This window comes from Pinus tabuliformis, chromosome 6 (genome assembly GCF_031772625.1).
Source record: "Pinus tabuliformis cultivar Carrire ecotype Pingquan chromosome 6, CPIR1, whole genome shotgun sequence".
NCBI lineage: Eukaryota > Viridiplantae > Streptophyta > Pinopsida > Pinales > Pinaceae > Pinus > Pinus tabuliformis.
In genome coordinates this window covers 69,296,123-69,323,999 of record NC_142292.1, presented here as the reverse complement: position 1 = coordinate 69,323,999, position 27,877 = coordinate 69,296,123, and the positions used below count along the sequence as shown (strand labels likewise).

The 27,877-nt window shown below is 36.7% G+C and overlaps 1 pseudogene; it reads right to left on the bottom strand.

Moving 5' to 3' along the window:
* Positions 1-9,609: 9,609 nt before the first annotated feature.
* On the bottom strand, positions 9,610-16,881 carry LOC149257282 (germin-like protein 1-3; annotated as a pseudogene).
* Positions 16,882-27,877: the final 10,996 nt, after the last annotated feature.

The following is a 27,877-nucleotide window of genomic DNA, read 5'->3' as shown; positions in this document are numbered from 1 at the left end:
TAGGGTTTATCCCTCTAGTATTGATGGTTCGCATAGTAATTCTTTGTTGGCTTTGGCCCAAATGCTTCTATCAAAGGTTTTTCTTGTGGTCCAAGGAAAATTTTACATTTCTAGGTTCGAAATAGACCCTAAAAGCATTCATTTAACTTTTATTATTATGCATATTTACTCCTTGCAACTAATTGTTTAGAATTTAGGAATTTTCACTCGTTAAATCTTATTTCTCTGTTAATCATCATTTTTGGTTAAAATTACAGGTGAAATCCCAACTTTATGTGGCTTCCAAGTTATGGTGTCCACCTTTTCCAAGATTCAATGTTGCGGCTCCAAGCCATACAATATTTACAAGGTAAAATTCCCGAAAAAACCTTTCTATAAGTTCAAACCCTAGCTTGTTTTTCTCTTTAGAAAGGAAGAACGGTTTACCATTATAACATATTCATCGATACTAATACTTCATATTTTATGGAGCAGGGTTTGGACTACGACTTCATCTCACTCGTCGGGTAAACCCTCTTGTTTACCTTCCTTACATGTTTACCACGTTACTTTTACAATAATCCCTTGAGCAAATTTTAGCGTTTTTAACCAAATTTGTATTCACCTTGTAGGTTAGTTGTGGCTTTGGTTATCTTCATTGAGCCTTTTCTTGAAATGGATTTTCACAATATTTTCTCTCCTATGCTTCACAACCATTACAAGTGCTTACAAAATTTTCATTTCTTTTCTACGGTTTTCATACTGACGTTACCAAGACCCTTCTAGAATTTTCTTGGCTTAGGGTTTTATGAAAAGGCCTTATGTTGGCCATGGTTTTATGAATTTCTGAAGCTCGCTATGTAATTCCTAAAAATATGTATTTTTTGAAAAATCCCAACTTTTGTAGACAATATTTTCACCTTTATTCATCATTATTGGAGTTTAACGATTCTTTGCTTCCATTAGTAAATTTTATAGTTAATATATACTTACCAATCTTGGTCATGTTTGTAAACTCTTATATACATTATATTTGTTTTCTCCTCATGCCACGAAGGTGATAGTATATTATTGTTATGAAACGTTGAATAAGTTAATAAATAACTTTACCTGACAGGGTTTTTTTTTTTTTTTTTCTTTTGTATAAGTTAGAGTATAAAAAAATATCGTCACCCATGTGGATGTGGATTAAATTTATTGGTATTTTGTTCGTAATAAAAGGCACAATTGTATGATTGTTTTTCTTGAAAATATCTTCTAAAGTATGGGTTTCTATTTTATAGGGCTTTTGCACCCTTACATTTATCATTTCTTCATTCAGTTATGTAAACATGTATGCCATATTTTTTTCCATAAGTTTGATATGGTTATATTTACTCCCATACTACCAATGTTATGATTCCTATATACTTTAATGAAATATATAGCAAAGAATCTTTTTGTTTTCATGTACACTAGTGGGTTATGTCATGGAAACTTCTCCAAGTTCTCCTCTGAGCCCTAACCTCTTCGACATTCAGGATTGTTGTCCCTGGGATAATAAATAGCAATCCTCCCTAGTTATGGCCTTGGACATCTAACATCAGCCAAGTCTCTTCTCCTTCTAGTCTTAATTACTGAGCCTTATATATATATATCTATATCTATCTATCTATCTATCTATATATATATATATATATATATATATATATATATATATATATATATATATTATCAACATTCAATTCTACGACCAAAAGGAATTAAGCAAACAAATTCAGGTTATAATTTTGACATTCATTAGGCTTATTTATAGCGCTTTTACCTCAGGTGACATTCTTTTCTTTTCCTTTTAAATCATTCACACCCTCAAGGTAAATTCTAGGCTGAGTTTCTTATTTAAACCTCTTACCATCCTCTACAACAAATGTAAAGCTTGACCTACACTTGTAGTGTTCAAGCTACCTGTAACAGATTAGATACAGATACACACGCAACTACAAATACATGTACATGTATCTACCTATTACAATTATAATCATTATGAGGATTTTCCCATAGTTCAAATTTAGTATTGAACCTTCCAATTTCCAAAGTAAATTGGTCAACATAAAAATCAATAACATTTCTATCCTCACCTAAATGCTTCCCGAAATTATGCTAAGGGCTTCAACGTTCCTCCCAACCATGAAATAGTTTTTCTAGTTTGTTCCCTACATGCTCCACCTCTCTCTTTATCGAAAAGAACATAGAAATCTCTTTCGAAATCTACCTCCTGAACCCTTTAGCAGTGTCTTGCTAGTTCAATGGGTTCTAAAACAGTTTGTCTCTCCCACTACTCCTCTTTTCAAAATAAATTGTCTTTATATCCCATAGTTCTCTTTTTACAGTTCCACCTCATGAAATATATCTCCACTCATGAAAATTTCTTGGTCTGCTAATAGTTGTACTAAATAATGGCAAAAAGGAGGATTTTTTTTTTTTTTGTTCCTTCCCCCTTCTTGGACATAACTGATTTCAACTATTTTCCTGCCAGTTAGGATTCAAATCTCACATGACAACAAAACGGAGGCTTCTAATTATATAATTTATAGAGATGACCCCCCAAGTCACAAAATTTACATTCCATTTACTATGCAATTAGAAAATAAAATGAAACTTCACATATTCTTTTCACCAACAACTTTTCCAAGTAAAATTACTTCCTTATCAACTTCCACAACAAAGTTTTGTAACACAAGGTCTGGATAAGGCCAGTTGCTCTAATTGATTTTGTTGTAATGTATCTCATTTTCAATCTAAAATAAAAACAAAAATTCATTGACTTAAATATAGTGTCAACAACAATTTCTCCTTAGGAAATATGTCTTCATAATAAAATTGGAACATCAATCATGTTCCTCCTTTGAATTCATAAGTGTTATTTTACACTTAGCATTATTTTCTAGTGATTTACTAATCAAGACCTCAAGTCTCATTAATTTTTTTGGTTTGTTTCCATATCTACACCTCCATTAGAGAAACAACCATAGGTAAAGTTCATAGGACTACTATAGTTCTCTTTCTTACTAACATTATTACCGCATTGACAATAACTCTTTCCATTCATAAGGTTTTGGTAAATCATAAAGCAATGGACTTTATAATATATACATGTATGTTTTACATGTCTTGAATCATAGGTTCTGGTACCCTTTATGGTTATGTCACAATAGTTGTATTATATATGTATTCACACCCCTTTACACTATCCTAGCAAAGAATATACATTATACAGTATTTTCTTATTTGATCATTACACCTATGAATAAACTCATATGAACTTGGAACATTTGGTTATCACCCCCCTCGACGTTATTGTTATTGCTTGTCAAATTATGCCTAGGTCATCTCCCCTTAATCACATGTTGATTAGGTTCTATGGTTGTGACGCACCAAGGACATCCAATGGTTGAGACTAAAAGAAGGGTATACTACTAGGGTAAAGTTGCACTATCTTGTTCATTTACCTTTTAACATTTATTTTGTTAAGAATGTGGTTTTTTCTCTGTAGAGGCTAAATGAGGGTTTCAAACCCCGACCTTTTATCATGGCAGGTGTTCTTGATACCAATATTCATTTTTTTTTTGGATATCTCTTCCATATGTTCAGAAGTCTTTCATCCACACAAGAAATTTTTCATAAGAGGTAGAGGTAAACAACAATTCTCATTTTTTTACTTGAACTAATTTTAGTTTTTAGATCTCTTGGTTCGCCATTACAATTTCTAACTATTACAATGCTTCTTTTTGGAGGAAATTTAGGGGTTTGTGGCTTGTATACCTACGAGGAATCATTCTAATACTTTGTCTCATTTTTAAAAGGTTGGTTACTAAATTTTCAAAGGGTTTCTAGGAGTTTTGCTTCGCCACTAACTATCATGTAATTTCCCTCGACCCTTTGCTCTTATTTTCGGACACTGGAAATTGATCTTGTTATACGCCATCATTCTCCTCTGTATATGTCCATAGTTGAGATTATCATTCTTATGGTTTCATTCTCGATTCTAGAGAGGAATAGGGAGTAGCTTTACTTAGGAGGCCTGTCATAGAACTTAAATGTATTCTATGTTAATTTACTTATTTTCCATTGTGTCCTTTTAGCATAATCATTCCTTTCTTAATTCGTGACATTTTGAATTCAAACCTTTTTGGGTTTTCGTTAGGGGAATTTTGAGATCTAAAATGGGCCTCCTAAGAAAAATGTACAACTAAAATGAATTTATAAGAAAAAATAGGATTCAAGATGATGATGTCAACCATGGGGGATGATTCACCATTTTGGAGTAAAAAAGTAAAAATATTAAAACATAATAAAATAATAAAACTACTTTTTTAGCTCGTATTTTAAACTCATGTCCCTAAGGCTTTACCCAAATTTCAATCGGGAGTACTCATTGGATGCAAAATTTAGTTCCTCATCCAAGGAGTACCTATGTTTCATACTTTCGATGGACCTTGCTATACGAAAAATGATGGACCTGAGCTTCAAACAACAGTCCTCTGGCCTCTGCACACTTTTGATGGCACTTTCTCTTAGTGCAATTCCACCTGATCTTCGATTCACTTGTAATTAACCTATATATATTGAATTCAACATAATACACAGAATCAACTTCGTATTGTAAAAAGACTTTGAGAATGGCCAGAATCACAGCACGCAGGTCAAACATTTGCATCAAAGTGTTTCTTCTATTAATATATGTACATAAATACTTTACATAGGCCCTTGTAGCCATATTTTCATTGCATGGCCCTTTCTTGACTTTGAAGCAATACTTGACTCCTCAAGCCTCTTCGTTCTCTCTCTTTCCCCACACAAACACATGATCTTATTTTAGCTACATATTTATACATAAGGATTCCGAACTATATTATGGTTTAGATCCATAAAATCCTCCCCTAAAACCCACATTCTAGGATTCCTAGGTCCATAAATCTTTCAACAATCTAACTTCCCTCATTTCTATCTAACTCTCTCAAATATTCTCGATATCTATATTCTAAAAGAGAGATCTAGCTACAATACTCCTCATTTTCATCACTTGTGTACATTTCTTAAGAAAACATACGAAAACACAATTAAATAAATAATTACACTCAATTAGGGAACCAACTGCCTTGGTAAATGAAAATGACTATTCTATTCAAAAGTTATTTTGATTTGGAGGTAAGATGATCGTGCATAAAAAACAATGGAGCTTTCTATAAAATTATGAAAATCAATAATCAAAAGTGTCAATATGGTAACTCACTCCTCCTTCAGGGACTAATGTAGAAGACAAGACTAGGTTTTACAGGACATTGATTGTGTATTGTGTGTGAGTGTTTGCAGAAAGTGATTTATCTTTTCAATGAATAGAAACTATCACAAGCACATTAGTAAATGTGGTTGATATATGTCGATCGATATAATTTCCATACGTCTATTGGCATATAAAAGGTGCAAAATTTCGTCGATCGGCATATATCAAGCACAATTTACTAATGGGGTTGTGCTAGCTGATGATCAATGTGTGTGGGAAAGATTAGTAGACAACGGTTGACTATCCTTGACTATGGTAAATTTGTTCAAGTTGTAGTCGAGGAGGGTTTAATATGGTAAACCTATAGTTGACTATGGATTATCATGTTAGTCAACTTCAACCTATACTTTAATATGATAGATTATGATTGAAAATGGTTTACCACTATTGACAATCATTGTCCATCTTTGGTAATGGTTGACCATGGCTGACTATGGTCAACAATGATTACCATGTTGACCATGGATGAACATGATTTGTAAAACTTTACCATTCACTATGATAGATTATCATTGGCAATGGTTTACCACCACTGACCATGGCTTTCCATGTTTGATCATGGTTGAAAATGATGGTTAACCATGGCTGACTTACCTTGTATCATGGATATTTTCTTGATAAATTTTCATTGTTTTACCACATAAAATTTTAAGTGTTTTCTATCATTACTTCTTTGTTGAAAATGTTTTTACAGATTCTAAAAACCAACAAGTGGTATCATAGCACTAGTTAGAGGAAGACGAGTGGCAGAAGAAACCCTAGCCACAAGTTTGTAGGCCTGTTCTTTGATAAGGAATTTGTGTTTTGTCTTGATCTATAGATCCCTTGAAGAAACCCTCAAACCTGAAGAGGATATGTAGTTCATACAACCATCAAACATATAATTTTAAGCATTCACAAAGATCAAATAAGGGTATCTAGGGTTGGATTATAGTCAATTTTGGGTAGAAAATTTTGTAAGGTTGCAGTCACGGATAGTAAGATGTAACATCCCACTTCAACATATACTTTAATATGATGAGTTATGATTGAAAGAAATTACCACTATTCACCATTATTGTCCATGTTTGGTAATGGTTGCCCATGGCCAACCATGATGACTATGTTGACCATGGTTGGACATGTAATATCCCTCTAATTTCAATTAGAATTCAATAGAATAGTCTCCTTCTCAGATATTCAATAGAATAGTCTCCTGGGAAACCTATGGGAGAGAGCATGTTCCTCCCAACCAATGAGTTACTACCAGTAATTCCCCCAGAGGTCAATTTCTTGCCTCTTGAAACAACAAACCCATATGTATTCCTTACTGGTATTTTATAATTCTTCCCAACATACTTTTCCTTTAATTAGCTAGGCTTTCCTTTTTAATTAGGAAAAATTCTTTCCTTTCGCCTTTAAAGCACATCTTTCTCTCTAGTTGTGCTTTCTTTTCCTTTTCATCCAGCTTATCATTTCTCTCTAGCTAAATTCTTAACTTAATCATTCTCTCTCATTATGATATTTCATCAATAATAATTTAGCATAATATTTCTCTTCAATTATGTTATTTTCTTAATATTAATTTCTCCTCGGATTTTTCTTAGGAAAATATTTGGTACGACTATGTGGACTTAACCACTTGACAATATTCTAAAATAGAAAAAAGTCCCTATTACTTATGTTTTCTTTCCCATACAATTCCCAACAAAACATGTATTCATAATATAAAATTTCATTCCATAATCCATCAATTCCAATCCTTGCTATCACAATCACTAAATTCAAATAATAATCACAATAATCTAAAAATAGTCATGCCTTTCAAAATAAGAGCACCAGGGGTATCACATGTGCTGGGATTCTCCTCTCTTAATTTCCAAGCAATATGATAATCTCTTGAAAATGTATTCCTCCTTTCACGTACACAAAGACGCTCCAAGATGGCTATGCATGGAACATATCCGCAATTACGCACACGGGAACAATGTAATATGGATCTATGAAAAAAAAAATATACACCTTTACCCCGTTCCTGCAACCTTTTCAATGCAATATGGATCTATGAAAAAAAAATATACACCTTTACCCTGTTCCTGCAACGTTTTTGTTTCACAATCGCATCAAGAAACTAATTTGGCATAGATTTGACGTCTTTCAAGCTTAACTACCCATCAATAATTGCTCCAAACAATTCCTTGAGTGGAGAGTTTTTGCTTTTGCTCGGCTTTTTGCGTGCTTAAGGAAACCACCTGCGCATGCAAGCCTGACACATTGTGGAAGACTTTTGACTTTATGTCTCTTCAATTTGGTTGAATTGTATTATATTGATATTATTAATAATGTATTAATGATGTTAATAATAATATTGTGAATAATATTAATGTAAATATTTTTTTAATTAATATTGTTAACATCTAAAACATTACCATCATCCTTATTAATGACTAGAATTGAAATATTACTAATGTTATTTACCAGTATTAAGGTTAATAATATTTATATTAATAATGTTAATGATCAAGTTAATAATTTCAATGTTAATAATACTAGTCTTATTCATGTTAACATCACTACTTAAATGTTATTAGTAATATTAATGTTATTCTACAAAAAAATATTATTATGGTTAACATTGATAATAATAGTAGTGATGCATTAATAATGTAATTAAAATTATTATTATTATTATTATTCACATGAGTGTTGTTAATATTAATTAGTAATTTTTAAAGTATCAATGTATTTGTAATATTTGTTTTTCATTAAAAATTAGTATTAATGTATTGGTAGAAAAAAAATCTATTTACTAAAAATATACAAAATGTAAAACCCAATCTCTGAAATATTCCCAAGTGTAAATTTTTAACCTAAAATATAGTTTTAAGATTTATTTATTTAATAGTAATACAATTTGCTTAAAATTTAATGTAAAACTTACATTAAATTTCAAATTATATTTTTAACTCTAAAAGAGTGGGTAAATATTTGGGATTTCTTTATATTTGTTTGGCATATATGTTAATAAATACAATGGGCCCATAACTACCTACAAGGTAGAATGGTCTAGATTGCATAAGTTGTTCCCTCAGTAGAGATTCTTATTCATATGGATGGCCTATATAAATTTTGTGTTATATTTCAGAAATTGGGGGAGTATCCGCCCTCCTGTTTATATTTAATTGCAATAAATTCTTATTCATGTGGATGGTCTATATAAATTTTGTGTTATATTTCAGAAATTGGGGGGTATCCATCCACCTGTTTATAATTCGGCTCTCGATTAAAACAAAAAAAAAATAGGCAACATTTGAGTTGTTATTCTATTGAAATTCATATCTCTTTTTATCATTTCAAATTCAAATACAAAATCTAACACTGAGAAAGTCAAATAATATAGTGATGTTTATATGTATTTTTATGTGGTTAACAATAGTATGTTACTATTTATTTATTCTAAAAGGAATTCATACAACTTTTTAGCATTTCAAATACAGAACTGAAATTTGGATTTTTTTTATTATTTCAAATTCAAATACAAAATAAAATTTTTTTTAAATAAATGGAAATTAAATTTTGCCATTCAAATACAAAATCCAAAATCCAAAAGTCATTAAAAATCAATTTAAGAACATATTTTGAAATCAAATTTCAAACGATTTATCTCGTCCACCCGAAGCAAAACCTAAATTGAAATCATGTCCACCAGACACAAAATCTAAATTTAAAGTAGTGTCACCAGAGGAAAAAACTAAATTTAATCAGTCATTCATTTAGTCTTTATAATGCAGTGAGTGTATTTTTTTCACCTCAGCCATATATTTGTTTAGTTTGGAAGAGAGGCATGATGATGCCGTGGTCGATGTATTGAGCGGAGACATTAGGGTATGTTGTGTCAAAGAGTAAACGATTGCAACACGGAAATTTCACATTACCAAAAAGGACACCAGTACGGATTAAATGATAAGAAGGTTTCTTTATATCCCGTCTTTAATTCAAAGTCAAATACTTTTCTTTTGTTTGCATCACAATTAAAAGACAAATACTTTTATTTTGTTTGCATCAGAGGAGATGCATCGTGCAGCGCTCCATCAATTCAACCGATAAGCTATTAGGCAGTGTCGTGTCCATTAAACAGAAACAGAAAGGTGTAAATGATTATAACATAAAACTCTCAAACATCCATATTGATGTAAAATTTTCCTTTATTGCATATAGAGGAGTCACGACTGTGCACGTACGTGTGGGAAAGAGAGGTTTTATTTATTTGTTTGTTTGGTCGCATAACAGCCGACGAATGACTGGTGACTCTAGGCATGAATGAATGATTGAATTAGATGAGTGGGCATCAACCCAAGAATTTCCTTTGGAGAAGTTGCACGAGGGAGGCATCGATCTTGAAAGCTTTGGCCAGAAGGGAGGCATCAACCGGGGGAGAGGCTCCAAACAAGGATTGGGCGACCTGCTGGGTTCCTGGAAGCTGGCTGCTCAGTGCAGCGATGGCCATTGCATTGTCATTGTTGGGGATTTTTCTGAGAAAATCCCAAAAACAAAGAAAATAAACTCCACAGAGGCAATGCTCTGTTTCCTTTACTCCAGGATCTTTTGTGCACAGGGAAGCTTTAAAATAAAATGCCTGAAGACAGAGTATTACACGACCACAAAAAGATTTCTATTCATCAAAACAAAAATCACTGATACATATTCATCCTCTTTGCTGAGAGGGATTCACCAAAAAAAATTCAACAAAAACAACTCTGTCTCCACCTGAGAATTACTGAGCTGGGTTTACTGCTGTAAAATCCCTTTTACATTTACTGCTGTAATAAAAATTTACATATGTAGCTCAAAAAAATTATACGTCTGCTTCACTTCTGTGCATATCACATAAACAAAATTACAAAACCATACAAAGGATTCTGGTTCTTTTCCGCACTGCTGTGCTATATTCGCATCATGCTTCATACAAACTTCATCTTCACTTTTCGTATTGCACTGCTGTGCTCAAGTCTTATTACCAAAAGTCAACCAACAAAAACATAATATACGAGCTCCTTCTTTTTGAATATTACATTGCGTAAAAAAAAAACAAACTTACCATGCCTTTCTTTAAATGCACCATACCTTCGACATAAAAAAAATTACGTGCTGTATATAAAAACTTTAATATTCACCTACTTTCATTAAATGTCTTCATGGAAAAAGTCTGCAGTCAACCAAGCTTTTATTTTACTCCACGCAACATTTACTGCAGGCTCGTATGCATCTTCGGACAATCGACGGTGGAGAGCGATGGAAACAATCGAACGGTGGAGGAGAATATCGGGAGGCCGTTTGCTGCAGAGCTTTATGTCCCGAGAATGTCAGACTTGCTTACGTATGGGGAGAGCCACGCGTCTGCACCATATTGCATCGGGTTCAAAAATACGGAAAATGACTTTGCTGGAAAGTGGTCCGAGAAATCTCAGGTGAGTTTGGTGAACGGTTTCTGGCGATGTACGTTTGCGTTGAAATTACACATTCAACACTCCCCTTTAATTTCAACTGCTGGGTATTCGATCATACCCAGACACTTTCTCAAAAATTCAAAAGTTTTCCAATCAAATGGCTTTGTCAAGATGTCTGCTACCTGTTCTTGAGTCCTGCAATGTTCTAGGACAATTTCTCCATTGTTCACCAATTCTCTGATGTAGTGAAACCTTGTATCAATGTGTTTCGTTCTCTTATGAAACACTGAATTCTTTGACAATGCAATAGCTGAGCTATTGTCACAAAAAATCACTGTCGCTTTTGCCTGCTCTTGGCCTAAGCTCCTCAACGTTCTTCTCATCCAAACTGCTTGACATGCTGCTGCTGTAGCTGCCACATATTCAGCCTCTGCTGTAGACAATGCTACAATGGACTGCTTCTTAGAAACCCATGAAATGGCTCCTGAACCCATATGAAAAACATAACCGGAAGTGCTTTTCCGATCATCTACACTTCCAGCCCAATCACTATCAGTGTATCCAATTAAATCTGAACTTTCTGAGACACTATATAATATGCCAAACGTTTTGGTACCTTTGACATACCTCAAAATTCTTTTTGCTGCCTGCCAATGTGCCTCCTTTGGCCTCTCCATGAACCTGGAAATTAAACTAACATCATACATAATGTCAGGCCTAGTAGCTATTAAATACATAAGGCTGCCAACAATACTCTTGTACAAACTAGGATCAAAATCCTTGCTGTTGTCCTCTCTGCTGAGTTTTAATCCCATTACTGTGGGAGTGATCGTTGCCTTGCATTCTTGCATGTTAAATCTGCTCAATACTTGATTTACATATCTTGCTTGTGAGATAAAAATTCCTTTTTCATTTTGATCTACTTCTATGCCTAAGAAGTATCTCAAGAAACCCATATCAGTCATTTCAAATTCCTCTTTCATGACTGATTTAAAATTATCAATGAGCTAATAATCATTACCTGTGAAAATAACATCATCAACATACAAGACAACAATTAAAATTTTACCATCTTTTTCTTTGATGTAGACGGTGGGTTCTCCTTCACACTTTTCAAATTCATTATCCAATAGATATGAATCTATCCTGCTGTACCATGCTCTTTGCGCTTGCTTCAGCCCATAAAGAGCTTTCTTCAATTTGCACACTTTGTGCTCTTCACCTTTTTTCTCATAGCCTAGAGGCTGTTCAATGTAAACCTCTTCCTTTAACACTCCATTTAGGAATGCTGAATTCACGTCCATTTGGTAGACTTTCCATTTGTTTTGAGCTGCTATGGACAACACTGCTCTCACGGTTTCCATTCTTGCAACCGGTGCGAAAGTCTCCTCATAATCTCTCCCATATTGCTGCTTGTACCCTTTGACAACCAGCCTTGCCTTGTGCCTTTCTATCTTGCCTTCAGCATTGCTTTTGGTCTTGTAGACCCATTTGACTCCAATGACTTCTTTGCCTTTTGGTAGCTCAACCAAATCCCATGTTTTGTTTCTCTCTATGGCATTCATCTCCTCATCCATAGCTTCTATCCATTTCCTATCTTTGATTGCATCTTCGAAATGAATAGGATCATCAACATGACAATATAAGGCAAATAAGGAATTCATTCCTTCATCATAAATATCACTTAGATTTCTAAACTTCTTACCTCTTTCATTTGGTGTGCAAGTGCTTGAAGATGCACTTGAATTTCCTCCTTGTGGTGTGCTTGGAGAAGCACTCTCATTTATCCTCAATGGTGTCCCTTGCTGTCCTTGTGTTGGCGTTGCTGTTTGGGGATGCATTTCAGCCACCTCCTCATCATCTTCATCATGAGACAAACAGTTTTTAACATTCACTGTTTTCTCTATGCTTCCATCTCAAGCTTCCTCTTCAATGAATTGAACATCTCTGCTGATGAAAAACTTCTTGGTAGATGGGATATACAACCTGTAGGCTTTGGATTCCTCACTGTATCCAATGAAAAGACATTTCTCCCCTTTGCTGTCCAACTTCCTCCTTAGCTGATCTGGTATGTGTGCATAGGCCACACATCCAAAAACTCTCATGTGGGTGACTCCTTGCTTTCTCCCACTCCATGCTTCTTCCGGCACTTTGTTCAACACTGCTTTTGTAGGACACCTATTCAAAATGTAAACTGCACAATTTACAGCTTCAGCCCAATAATCATTTGGCAAATGCTTTGCCTTCAACATGCTCCTCGCCATATCCATGATGGTCCTGTTCTTCCTTTCAGCAACTCCATTTTGCTGCGGAGTGTACATTGCTATAAACTATTTGTGAATTCCATTTTCTCTACAAAATCTTAGGAATTCCTTGGAGATATACTCACCTCCTCTATCAGTTCTCAAAACTTTAATATGCAGCCCGCTTTGGTTCTCCACAAGTGCTTTGAAATTTTGGAATTTTTCAAACACTTCACTCTTGTTTTTAAGGAAATAAGCCCAAGTCTTTCTTGTAAAGTCATCAATGAATGTTAGGAAATATTGGCTGCCTGCTAATGATGGATTTTGCATTGGTCCACATAAATCTGAGTGGATGATCTCTAAGGGTGCCTTTGCCCTTATGCTCTTCCCTGATGGAAAACTTTCTCTATGTTGTTTCCCCAATATGCAGCCTTCACATAGGCTGTCCGGTTTCTCTATCAATGGTAATCCTCTTACCATTCCTTTTCTGCTTAACAAGTTTAGACCTCCAAAATTGAGATGTCCAAATCTCAAGTGCCACAACCAATTTTCATCCTTTGGCACGCTTTGGAAAGCCTCTTGGGTGACTGCTGCAATTTCATTTTTGTTTTTCAAATCTGCCCTGATCCTGAGAGGGAACATCCTGTTCCTTGTCATCTTTACTTCAGCAATGCATCGTTTGCTGGGTGCTATATCCATGATGGTGCACACATCATTTTTAAAGAAAACATTGTACCCCTTATGGACAAGCTGTCCAATACTCAAGAGGTTACATCTCATTCCAGGGACATAGTAGACATCTGCTATGGTTTTTCTTTCTCCTTGCTTTGTAAATATTTCTACCTCTCCTTTTCCCATAACAGAGATTTTACTATCAGTTCCTAGTGTGACTTCTGATTTCACATTTTTATCTATGGCAGAAAAGAAGGCTATGTTTCCTGTCATATGGTTGCTGCAACCTGAGTCTAAAAACCATATGTCCTCACTGTTTTTTTCAGCCATGTTACAAGCTAACAACACATTATTTTGGCTGATGTTTTCTCTAGTGACATTTGCATTTGGTCTATTATTTATATCATGCTCCTTCTTCCTACATTCACTGGCATAGTGCCCATATTTTTTACAATAATAGCATTGGACATTGGATTTTTCGTACCTTTGTCCTTGATCATGATGTTGTCCTCTTTGTTGGCTGCTGCCTTGACCCTTGTTCTGATTTGGATTGCTGCCTCTTCCTTGTGCATTTGCTGGGCTGTTCCTTCCACCTCTGTTCTGGCTTCTGCCTCTTCCTCTCTTGTTACCTCTGCCTTGACCTCTTCCTCTTCCAAAGGACATCTGGGTCTTGAAGGCTTGCTCTAGAGATGAGTTTTCATTCCTACTCAACCTCTGCTCATGTGTTATCAGTGATGCATGTAGCTCATCAACTGAAAATTTTGAGAGATCCTTTGTCTCTTCAATGGTGGTGACAATCGCATCAAACTTTGAGGGTAAGACCCTCAATATTTTCTCCACAATCCTCCTATCTTCAAGGGTTTCTCCATGAGTCCTTATCTGTGTGACAAAACCAATTACATGTGTGAAGAATGAGTCAATGTTGTTTGACTCCTTCATGCACAGATTCTCAAAATCCTTCCTCAGCAATTGTAGTTTTGTTGTCTTCACTCTCTCCATGCCTTCATAGGTTGTCTTGAGGGTTTGCCATGCTTCATTGGATGTCTTAGCTGCTGCTAACCTTGGAAACACGCTTCCATGCACTGCTTGATACAAGAAGAAAAGGGCTTTTGAATCCTTCTTCTTGCAGCTCTTCAGCAGATCCTTCTCTCCTTGAGTTAATGCATTAAACTCATTTTCATCTGCTGGTTGTTCAAAACCTTCCTCAACTATTTCCCATAAGTCTTGGGAAGCAAACAAGGCTTTCATTGTTATTGCCCAATAGTCATAGTTTTTACCATCAAATAATGGGAGCTGCATACCCATGCTATTACTGGTGCTTGTGCCAGCCATTCTTGCAGCCTCAACTATGCTTCAATTTCTTGACTGTGTATTTTAAAACAACTGACTGCTTCTTCAGCAACACATAAAAAAAACTTTTGAAATACCTGAATCCTTTGCCTGAGACTTTACTTTGCTGGAGAAGATCTACTGCTGCAACAAAGACTCCTCCCTTCAACTTCTTTGTCACCTTCAAAGAGCCTAAACTTGGTCCGATACCACTGTTGGGGATTTATCTGAGAAAATCCCAAAAACAAAGAAAATAAACTCCACAGAGGTAATGCTCTGTTTCCTTTACTCCAGGATCTTTTGTGCACAGGGAAGCTTTAAAATAAAATGACTGAAGATAGAGTATTACACCACCACAAAAATATTTCTATTCATCAAAACAAAAATCACTGATACATATTCATCCTCTTTGCTGAGAGGGATTCACCAAAAAAAATTCAACAAAAACAACTCTGTCTCCACCTGAGAATTTACTGAGCTGGGTTTACTGCTGTAAAATCCCTTTTACATTTACTGCTGTAATAAAAATTTACATATGCAGCTCAAAAACATTATACGTCTGCTTCACTTCTGTGCATATCACATAAACAAAATTACAAAACCATACAAAGGATTCTGGTTCTTTTCCGCACTACTGTGCTATATTCGCATCATGCTTCATACAAACTTCGTCTTCACTTTTCGTATTGCACTGCTGTGCTCAAGTCTTATTACCAAAAGTCAACCAACAAAAACATAATATACGAGCTCCTTCTTTTTGAATATTACATTGCGTAAAAAAAAACAAACTTACCATGCCTTTCTTTAAATGCACCATACCTTCGACATAAAAAAACTTACGTGTTGTATATAAAAACTTTAATATTCACCTACTTTCATTAAATGTCTTCATGGAAAAAGTCTGCAGTCAACCAAGCTTTTATTTTACTCCACGCAACATTTACTGCAGGCTCGTATGCATCTTCGGACAATCGACGGTGGAGAGCGATGGAAACAATCGAACGGTGGAGGAGAATATCGGGAGGCTGTTTGCTGCAGAGCTTTATGTCCCGAGAATGTCAGACTTGCTTACGTATGGGGAGAGCCACGCGTCTGCACCATATTGCATCGGGTTCAAAAATACGGAAAATGACTTTGCTGGAAAGTGGTCCGAGAAATCTCAGGCGAGTTTGGTGAACGGTTTCTGGCGATGTACGTCTGCGTTGAAATTACACATTCAACAACCATAGCCCACGTTCTGTTGGAAGTGCAGCAGAACTTTGGGGAACACGAACACGTCTCCCTTCTCAAGCGTTTTGCTGAACAATTTATTGGCAGTGGTGATAAGGCCGACTGAGAGAGTACCCTCGATGACCACCAAGATTTCTGTGGCCCGCAGATGAGTGTGAGGGGGATTAAGGACGAGAGGAGCAGCGAAATCAATCCGAGCCATGGAGATTCCCAAGGTGTTTAAGCCTGGTATCTGCATTACATTGGCTGCAGTGACGTTGGATCCCATCATGTTACTTGTATCCCCTGCAATATTTAAGCCCCTGAACATGAAGTCATTTGCGGTAACCATGCTTGCATCCTTACACGGGAACCCGTTCACATTAACTGCAATTACAGTCAAATAAACATATATATATGATCAGATTATATTATTATTCACATCACATGAAACGAATCGAAAACCTAATAAACATATATATATGATCAGATTATATTATTATTCACATCGCATGAAACGAAACGAAACCCTGATAAGCAAACACATGATCACGGCCTCAAACTCAAAGTCTTACATACCTCCACTCTTCGTGTCAGCCACACAAACGTCTTGTAAAGGATCTGCATCACCTGCACGCACAATATTAACAATATTATGTGCCACTAGTACTACAAGCGCTAGCGCTAGAAAGGATTTCATGACTGGACTGCAGGCAACTGACTGACTACTATTCTTCGATTCGATTCGAGTAGATGCTCCCTCTGATCTGATATGATCCTTAGATGATAGATGGAGTCTGATGAAATATGAAGATGATAGATTGAGTTTGGTGAAATATGAAGAGCATTCTTCCTTTTTATAATAGCAACGCCGCCAACGCCAAGTTCTTGAGTTAAATTTGCTTGCTTGATGGACTCCTTCTTTGTACTTGGACGCGGTTGGGCGTTTCGAAATTAAAATTGAGAAAGACGCAGTCATAGTCATTGGCTACCCAACCCCAATCCCATCCGCCACATATGACCCTGTCCTTATTGGATCTGGCTGCGTCTCAACCAAGGGAAGAAGGGATATGTTTTAGATTTAAGTATCTCAATGAAGCTGTCAACAATTTCGGGTTTCTTCATGCAGACTTGGTCAGTCTGTCTACTCGTAGCAGAAACATTCTGTTTTTCTTTTATTGGTTAAACAGAATAGTATTGCACAACACACGTTTTCCATTTGGAAATATTTTTTTAAATATATAAACTTTGAACTAAGTCGTCCACAATTAAATATATATATATATATATATATATATATATAAACAGTCATCGATGTGATGTTTAGCATTATTTTGTATTTATCACGCGCATTTACTGTACCAAACCATATTCGTTTTCCCATCTCCAAACATATCGCTATGCTCTTCATGAAGATTATTTCCATTGTGGGTTAACCCTCCGGGAAAGTAGCTAAGTCAAACATTGTTCAATAACATGAAACAACCACTCTTTACGCAAATTACCCTAATCCTTACTTTAAAAAACAAGGACAACCTCTTAATTTAGAATCCACCGTAATAACCATTTTTCATCCACCTCATTTTGTAGTAGTTTTCTGGTATTGTGGGTTTCTTTCCATGGATATCAATGGTGGATTGATAAGTTGTTATCTTTTAAATTATTTCAGTGTTCAAAGATAATTTGCAAATTTATGTTTCTTATCAAAATATCAATTTCTTTCTTCTTTTTTTTAATTAAAATTTTCATTTCTTTTAAATTAATTGATAAAAAAATTCAAAAATGTACTCATAAATTTAATTTAAAACAATATCTCATAAAATATATATTGTTTTATTTTTAATAACTTCCAACATAACTAAAAAAAATTATTGCTTCTTGATGAGCATTGTGTTAACTGTCCCCAAAGAAGCTAAGTCAAACTTCGTTCAACATTAAGATTAAAAATAACCTAAGATGAAGACTACCCTAATCCTTACTCCAAAAAAAAACTCCATTTCCTATTTGTTAAAAACTAATTTGCAAAATTATATTTCCTATTAACATTTCAAATGCTTTTTACCAATTTTTAGTCAAATATTTTTTTATTTTTTTTTATTTTTTTATTTTCCAAAGAAAAAACGGTAACTTTTTATTAAAAAGATAATGAAAAGTTACACTATCCGATGCAATGAAGCATTCCGTATGCTGCCCCAAGGGCCCGAGTGCTTTCGCACCCAACTCAACGTTAGGGAACTAACACGCACAAAGAATAAGAAAAAAAACAGAAGAGAAGAGAGAGGGAGAGATAGGAGAAAAAACTGATATCTGGCAGTGAGTAGGACTCACGCCTCAGGTTTTCCTCCCCTTTTTCTTTTCGACCTTACGCCACTCTCCTTGAGAGGGCTCGATCGAAGCGATGGCTAACTGTGTCTCTGTATTCTGTGGACCAGGTTCTTTGTCTGAATCTGAGGTGTCTGAATGGTGTTGCCGTTTGTTGCCTCCCGTACTAGGAACCGTGCTTATTCCTGCTGTCTTGTTGTCTGATGAACTTCCTTTCTGATTCTCCCTCCCTTGAGCTGCCTTAGTTTCCTCTGCTGTGGGCTCTTCCTCTGCTTCTTCTGATTCTTCGTCATCTGAATCTGGAGGGGGAAAGTGCCACCCTTTCCTCTGCTTCCCTTGCTGCTTCTTTTTATTCTTGACTTCTGGGCATGAGCTTTGTAAGTGTCCTGTCTGCCTACAGATCCTACATCTGAAAGCAGTGTTTTCATAATCCAGTACCTGCAGCCAGTTCTGATGTTTGTAGATCAACCTTATATTTTCCGGCAGCCCTTTGCTTAAATCTACTTCCACGCAGATACGTGCGAAGGTGTAGATCCTTTCATCGACCCTATCCAGATCTGTTTTGATGTATTTCCCTATGCTGTTCCCAATGCCTTCCAGCACTCGGTCATCCCAAAAATGCAGAGGAAGATTGTGTAGTCTAACCCAGACAGGCATTTTGGTTACAGTCATTTTATTTGGGTCAAAATCTGGGAACCATGGGGTCACAAACAACCCCGATGTTCCCCAAAACCATGGCCCGACATTGATGACTGTATCTCTAACTTCCTCGGATGTAAATCTTACTATGAAGAACCCTTTTGAACATAAATGAACATCACATTCCATGGTCCAGTTGGTGAAGATCCAGTGGAAAAGATCCATGGGTTTTGGCCAAAAGCTGTTGAAACGACATATTAAGGCTTTCGTTTCATAGGACTTGACGAAGTCATCAAGTCCTGAAGAATCTAGATTTAAAGCTGGGGTTTTCTCTGCCTGATCTACTATGTATGGCTTGGGTAAGTGTCCTCCTTGATCTGGAGGGAAAACTGAATTTCTGTTGCCCTATAAAATGTTTTTGTATGATCCCTTTGGTTGGTGCTGGGCTGCAGCTTTTTTCCCTTTCTCTCCCCCTGAGGAGCTTGTCTGACCCTGAGGCAGAGCCCCTCCTCTTAGTCTGAGATTTAGGATAATGGTTGAGCCTGGTCCGATCTCATAGCTTCCCATCGATCTGCAATCATGGAGAGACCGCCTACCACTGACCAGATGTTGAAACTGAACAGGGTATCCCATTTCGGCCCAAATTTGATGTTTCAACTGCATGGAGGTGATTCCTGCATGAACCCACACTAGACGAGATTTCCCCTCAGGGGGTTTTATCAGAATCTGAAAACAGTTAGGTTTTACCTGCTCTGGCTGCAAACATACATCCCGGTCTGGCCCTGTCATGTCCAGATCTGCAGAAACTCTGCACGATCTATGGTTTTTTCCTTCGATCTGAGGCCTGGGGTCAAACTGGACTCGAGTATAGGCTAGATCGTGTAGATCTAAGCCAATACTGCAATATTTGGATCCATGTAAAACAGGGGAGAGCGGATCTGCATCGATCAGTCCCCTCCTGCCGTTCCTCTGATCGTTCTTGAATTGTCGGGGCCTATTCTCTAAGCGCCGTACGCCCCCAAGTCTCCTTTGTTCGAGTGCGCAGTTCAAGATCTCTTCCTTTCGCGAGAGAGATCCCTCCACGTATATCCACGCAAAAAAGGGGCCTTCCTCCTTCGCCTCACGGCCTCGCTGGTATCCTTTTCCTCGCCCCCGCTCCAAGATCGCTTGGATCCTTATGACTGCGTCCCCCACAGGTACATATTTGCACAGATCTGAACAGGGTTGAGGCGCTTGACTGCTAAAAGCAAAGGATGGACAGATCCTAGCCTCAAAACGCCAAACGCTAAGCATACTTCTTTGTTCAGGGCCGCAGACTGTGGCCTCATACCTTCGCATGAGCAGAAACTCCTCTTCGTTCCACTCTGCAATGGTAACCGTTCGCCAACGTGAAGCCCCATCCCCTGCAGCGCTCTCGGCCCTCGTTGCGGCAGCACCCAGACCGCTGTTCAAAACCCTACACATCGCCTTCACCATCGCTCAAGGCTATCACCTAAAATGGTATTATTTTTATTTTATTTTATTTTTTTATTAATTTATAAAACTTAAATTAATAGTTTTCTAATCAAATATGTGTGCTACACAATAAATTTGATTTAAAACAATATCACATAAAAATATATCAAACTTAAATTAATAATTTTCTCATCAAATATGTGTGCTAGACAATAAATTTGATTCAAAAGAATATCACATATAAATGTATGTTCTTTTTTTTAATAACTTCTTACTGTACCAGAAAAAAAGAAATGTGTTGTTATGATTCTTCTTTTACCTTCTCAATTATATTGCGTTATTTAAAATGCATGCATTGAATTTGAAAATGATATAGAATTAAACTAATTCAAGCTTAAGAAAAAAAAATGTTTATAAAAATGTAAACTATAATTAATAGTGATAAACAAAAACGAATGCAATGTAGATATCTAGATAATAATACTATCTAGTCATTTATATGGTTATGATGATGATGATGATGATTAGCACTCACCAAGGTCTACATGGTCCATGGAAACTTTAGATGGTAAGAGACTCCTACGAATTCTTTTACATTTTAATTTTATGCTCAGAACGCATTATCAGAAAGGGGTGGCATGAGGGGGAGGGATTTTCATTAATCCCGAAGGAATCATTGAATATAGATATGCTTGGGGGCTTGGATGGAAGAAAAACAACCAAGCAAAAGCGTATGGCTTGTTCCTCGGTCTCGCATTGGCCCAAAATAAGGGCATAAAAACAATACAGGTATTAGGGAACTCCATGATAATTATTAGGCATATGATCTATGCTTCATCAGCTAAAAACACTACCTTAAACCAAATAATCAAGAGATCCCAAGGGTTGTTCCCCTCCTTCGAATTGGTGTCTTTCTTCCATAGTCTCAGAGGAAATAATCACGAACTTGACAAACAGCCTAACCATGCATACCAGTTGAGAGAAGAAAGGAGAATTGTGAATGAGGTCGCGGGCATGACTAGCATCCCAAAAGTGTGTTTATGAGATACAAATTCTGGATTGTGGAGGTTTCTCTTAGCCTTACAAGGAAGTTAACAAACTTAATATTTGGGGACTTTTCTTTTAGATTATTAGGGTAGCTAATTGGCCTCTCTCGCCTCCCCTTATCCCTCCCCCTTTCCTTCCCCTCCTCTCCCCTTCACTTTCTTTCCACTCTTCCCTATTTACCCCCCCCCCCCCCCCATCCCTTCCCTCTGCCATTCCCCTTTCTTTTTCCCTGACGCTCCCCTCTCCCATTCCTTCCCGCCTCCCTTCCTTACCGTCATATTCCCCACCCTTGCCCACCTCATCCTCGTGCCCTTTGGGCCCTTTCGAATCACTCCATGTAAGCCTTGGCCTGTCATGGAACCCCGTGGCAAGCGCGTCCTTTTCTTACACCTGCGACGTCTCTATGATCATCGCCCTAGTACAACACTCGTTCATGGAAGGGACCTCTGTGTGTGTTATCAATTCCCACACCTTGGTTCCTTGTGCAAAGGTCGGCGCACCACCTTGGGTGATTGCAAGATAATGGGGATTTCGGAGAAGTTTAATTATGGAGCACAAAACGACCCTGATCACTTGTGGGAGGAAACTTAGGATGGGAACGATGGACCAAGAGAAGAACTAGGAAATCATAGTGGATGCCTGCGAATTATGGAAATACATCGGGATCTCACCTCCATCAGCTTATTCACATGGTACTACATCATCACACATTCCTACATCTGCTATATAAGGAATAACAGTATGTTCATTTTTCATGGTTCAAGGTTCTTTAATGATCAGGTGGCCTCTGTGAAGGCCTGGCGGCTGAAGCTGAGGTCGTTGTGAGTCAGTTTTTGGGTTTGGGTTGAAGGGAAGAAACTCAAGGTGTCATATGAGCTTGAGATTTCGAGTGGGAAGCTTCAGGGGGCCACGGGTCTGAGTGGAGTTGATGGTTTCAGTGTCGTTGTAGGGTTTGGTGTTGTTATTTGGCTGAATTGGGATTGGCTTTTGGTCTAGAACCTCAAGGAAGATTTGAGAGTAGAATCATAGAGTAAAGTCTGTATGAATACGATCGATTTTAAGATTATTGTTGGAGAGAATGTTTATAAACTTCTAAACTTGAGGGTGTCTTGGGTCAGAACCTTGGGGCTTCGTTGGAGGCTAGTGAGGTGGATGGGATGGTGGATGGTCGGTTTCAGGAGCTGTCAGACAAGAGCATCTCGGATTTGAGCTGGAGTGACGGAAGGTTCATTGACATTCTGGGAAGTCTGAAAATGGATTCGAGTGTGCAAAGTATAGAGAATAGTTCCCGGTCAAGCTCTTGGGGCAGTCGCAGGTCGGGGTCAGGGGAGTCGCAGGTGGGAAATTATCTAGCTGGTAGGAGAAATCGACGAACCTACATCAATTGTGTGCAGGACCACATGGAATTCAGGGAAGGCCTGGCTGTATTGCAACGCAACATGCATAATCAGCAGCAATAGAACCTGATTATACATTAGAATCCTACGAATTCTTTTACATTTTATTTTTGTGCTCAAAAAGAATTATCAAATTAGTTCCAACATCACCATATTTGTGCTAACTTGAATGGCAAAGAAGACTAGTAGAGTGACAGATATTTTGAAAATTAAATCAAAGGTCAGTAGAATATCGCAATTCAAGAGAAGGTTCTTTTCATCTTCAACGCTCTTACTCTTGCAAATGTGACAAAATATTTCATCCCATGTCATTTTCCGAAGTGACCAACACCCTATTTCACTATGAAGTTTATGAGAATTTGTTCCTATTTTAGCAATGTTTATTTACTTCTTAAATTTGTCAAAAAGAGAGATACTTTTGATCACAATAACCCACTCCTTGGTCTAACATCTCATAAATTTCTTGCTCACATTGTTTATGGTTTTTAAAATTACATGGAATGGGATAAGTTGTTTGTTACTTTTGCGATTTCCCCTCCTCGCCTGTATTGGAATATGATCTAATTGAATGAGAGCCACAATAACAATGTAACAAACAGTGAATCAATGTGAGGGATTCAAATAAGATATTTGATATTAGCTTGTGTTACAATAACATATGTCTATGTTGTAGATATTGCAATTGTTTATAAAATCTAAATACTTCCTATTCATGGAGGTGATCGAGTGATCGTGTGAACCATCATCCAAAAATGACGCATAATATCTTGTCATTTTTACATAAAGAAGCTTTATAATCTAACACCCTCTCTTTAGACTTACACTTTTGAAAATGAAACTTACACATATTGGCACAATAAATAATAGAACCAAAAATCCTCCAAAGGCTTTAGCTTTGAAAGAAATGCTTGATTTAGTAAGAGTCCTTCAATTTCCTCCCTATTCCACTGAATGGTATAGTCTCATATACATTATCCAAGTTTCCCAGCATCATTGGAAATCATTATCACACGAAATATCTCATAGCCCTCAAAAAACGGTACAGTCTCCTAGATATTATCCAAGTTTCCCAACATAATTGGGCATCATTAGCATGTGAAATGTATCATAACCACCTCATAAAGTTACGTTGTCAAACTTACAGATCCTACATACCTTAAACGATTGTCCTAAACTATTAAAAAAATACCCATATGCATGTCTTAGAACCCCGATGAGGTATAGCTTCTCTAATCCAATAGTGTCCTAAACTATTAAAAAATTATCTCTCTTACCCCTACATCCCTCCCTATCTTCAAATTGTAGGCTCTTCAAGTCTTTTTTACAATTGTAGGTTTTACATATCTATATTTTTCGAGCTTTTCTCATTTGGTCCAAGAATGATGTCGGCGTCCTTTGTGAACCGACTCATGGATCCATTAAAACAAGAATTGTAATAACAACATTCTTGATGGTAGATACTAGATAATATTTACCTATATTCTTCATTTTAGTCAGAAATATAAAATTCATCTATACCCTTCTATCTAGTCATAAGCATTGAAAATTTTTCCTCCATGCTCAATTTCACTTGTCTGGCATTCTCCCTCAAACTCCCAACAAGGAGAAACCTCAAAATATGGACAACCTGCAATCTCATTCGAACCCCTCCATATCTGATCCTTCTTCTTAAGCTTCCTCTCAGCTTCCTGTGCCAGGATCTCCTTTGATTAGTTCTACTAAATCTGTTCTTTCTTCTTTTTCATCTACTTCTTTACTCCTTTCAACCTCCCTATTGTGAGGTTCACACAGAATTCCTGCTCTGATACCACTTTGATGTTGGCCCAAGCCGACCCTGCTTAAATCCCTGGCTTAGAAAACCCACAGTGCCCAAACCTCTATCAAAGAGGCACTTCCTTCAACCTTGTATAATAGCGTACAACTTAAAAAATAATAATATAGTCACAGTGGGAGGCACTAAAGGGTATCAACCCTTTCTATATATATTCAAATTCTTGTGGCCTCGGCCCTTACTTATTAAAACAGGTGTGGATACCTCATGTGAATTGTACCTTGACTCCCATCATGTAAGTGTAGAAAGCCCCAATTTCTCGTCGGTCTTAGGCTTCTCTTCATTCTCCTTGTGACCATGCCTTGTAACCATGTGATCCATCATCCCGGGCCAAGTCCCTTACATTAAATCATAAAAAACATTTGGGCATGAAGCTTCCCGGGATGGTCCACTTGTATTGTCTCGACATTGATTGGTATGTTGGCTTCTATGTCTGCCGCTACCCACATCCGATATTTACAAAGGCCTCATTACTTTGATATCTGGCTCACTATTAAAATAAGTCTCGGTATATCCGTATCTTAGCTGGCCCACACTCAACTCCGTGTAATGCTCCAAACAATCCCAGCCCTCTATTGATTAGTTGGGCTCACATGTTAGCCGAGTCCCAATCATCATGCCTATTCTAGTTAAGCACTCATCTTCTCTTTCTAGGATAATTCCTCCGGCCCGAAGTTGTCAAGAAACTATTTTCTTATCCTTCTAGGATAAATCCTTTGACCTGGTGCTATCAATTTCCATCTCCCGACGCTCTCAAGTGACGAACTTCCATCGGGACTTCAAAACAAACTAGGTGTTGTGCTCGTCTTCGTGTTTGGATTCTTCTACCAGTTTTTCCTCTATCCTCATCCTTTCTTTTCTGATCTTGGTCCTTCTCCAATCCTCTAGTCTTCTTCATACACACTTATACACATTGATCCATCATAGTTCTTCTTCAATCTCCTAGGATCACCATGATTCCACTGCTCTACTATAATCACTTCAGTTGCACGACTCTCTTAAGTGCATTCAATTCCTTTGTATTTTAATTGTGTTTTGAGATGTTGTCCCCCCTGAGCTTCAAAAAATAGTCCTCTGGCCTCTGCGCACTTTTGACGGCACTTTCTCTTAGTGCAATTCCACCTGATCTTCGATTCACTTGCAATTAACATGTATATATTGAATTCAACATAATACAAAGAATCAACTTCGTATTGTAAAAAGACTTTGAGAATGGCGAGAATCTCAGCACGCAAGTCAAACATTTGCATCAAAGTGTTTCTTCTATTAATATATGTACATAAAATACTTTACATAGGCCCTTGTAGCCATATTTACATTGCATGGCCCTTTCTTGGCTTTGAAGCAATACTTGACTCCTCAAGCCTCTTCGTTCTCTCTCTTTCCCCACACACACACATGATCTTATTTTAGCTACATATTTATACATAAGGATTCTGAACTATATTATGGTTTAGATCCATAAAATCCTAACCTAAAACCCCTATTCTAGGATTCCTAGGTCCATAAATATTTCAACAATCTAACTTCCCTCATTTCTCTCTAACTCTCTCAAATATTCTCGATATATATATTCTAAAAGAGAGATCTAGTTACAATACTCCTCATTTTCATCACTTGTGTATATTTCTTAAGAAAACATACGAAAACACAATTAAATAAATAATTGCACTCAATTAGGGAACCAACTCCCTTGGTAAATGAAAATGACTATTCTAGTCAAAAGTTATTTTGATTTGGAGGTAAGATGCTCGTGCATCAAAAACAATGGAGCTTTCCATAAAATTATGAAAATAAATAATCAAAAGTGTCAATACGGTAACTCACTCCTCCTTCAAGGACTAATGTAGAAGACAAGACTAGGTTTGATAGGACGTTGATTGTGTATTGTGTGTGAGTGTTTGCAGAAAGTGATTTATCTTTTCAATGAATAGAAACTATCACAACCACATTAGTAGATGTGGTTGATATATGTCGATCGATATAATTTCCATACGTCTATTGGCATATAAAAGGTGCAAAATGTCGTCGATCGTCGTATATCAAGCACAATTTATTAATGTGGTTGTGTTAGCTGATGATCAATGTGTGTGGGAAAGATTAGTAGACAATGGTTGACTATCCTTGACTATGGTAAATTTGTTCAAGCTATATTCGAGGAGGGTTTACTATGGTAAACCTATAGTTGACTATGGATGACCATGCTAGTCCACTTCAACCTATACTTTAATATGATAGATTATGATTGAAAATGGTTTACCACTATTGACAATCATTGTCCATCTTTGGTAATGGTTGACCATGGCTGACTCTGGTCAACCATGATTACCATGTTGACCATGGGTGAGCATGATTTGAAAAATTTTACCATTCACTATGATAGATTATCATTGGCAATGGTTTACCACCACTGACCATGGCTTTCCATGTTTGATCATGGCTGAAAAAGATGGTTAACCATGGCTGACTTACCTTGTCTCATGGATATTTTCTTAAGAAATTTTCATTGTTTTACCACATAAAATTTTAAGTGTTTTCTATCATTACTTCCTTGTTGAAAATGTTTATACAGATTCTAAAAACCAACAAGTGGTATAATAGCACTAGTTAGAGGAAGATGAGTGGCAGAAGAAACCCTAGCCACAAGTTTGTAGGCTTGTTCTTTGAAAAGGAATTTGTGTTTTGTCTTGATCTATAGATTGCTTGAAGAAACTCTCAAACCTGAAGAGGATATATAGTTCATACAACCATCAAAAATATAATTTTAAGCATTCACAAAGATCAAATAAGGGTATCTATGGTTGGATTATAGTCAATTTTGGGTAGAAAATTTTGTAAGGTTGCAGTCACGCATAGTAAGATGTAACATCCCACTTCAACATATACTTTAATATGATAAATTATGATTGAAAAAAGTTTACCACTATTCACCATTATTGTCCATGTTTGGTAATGGTTGCCCATCGCTGCCTATTGCTAACCATGATGACTATGTTGACCATGGG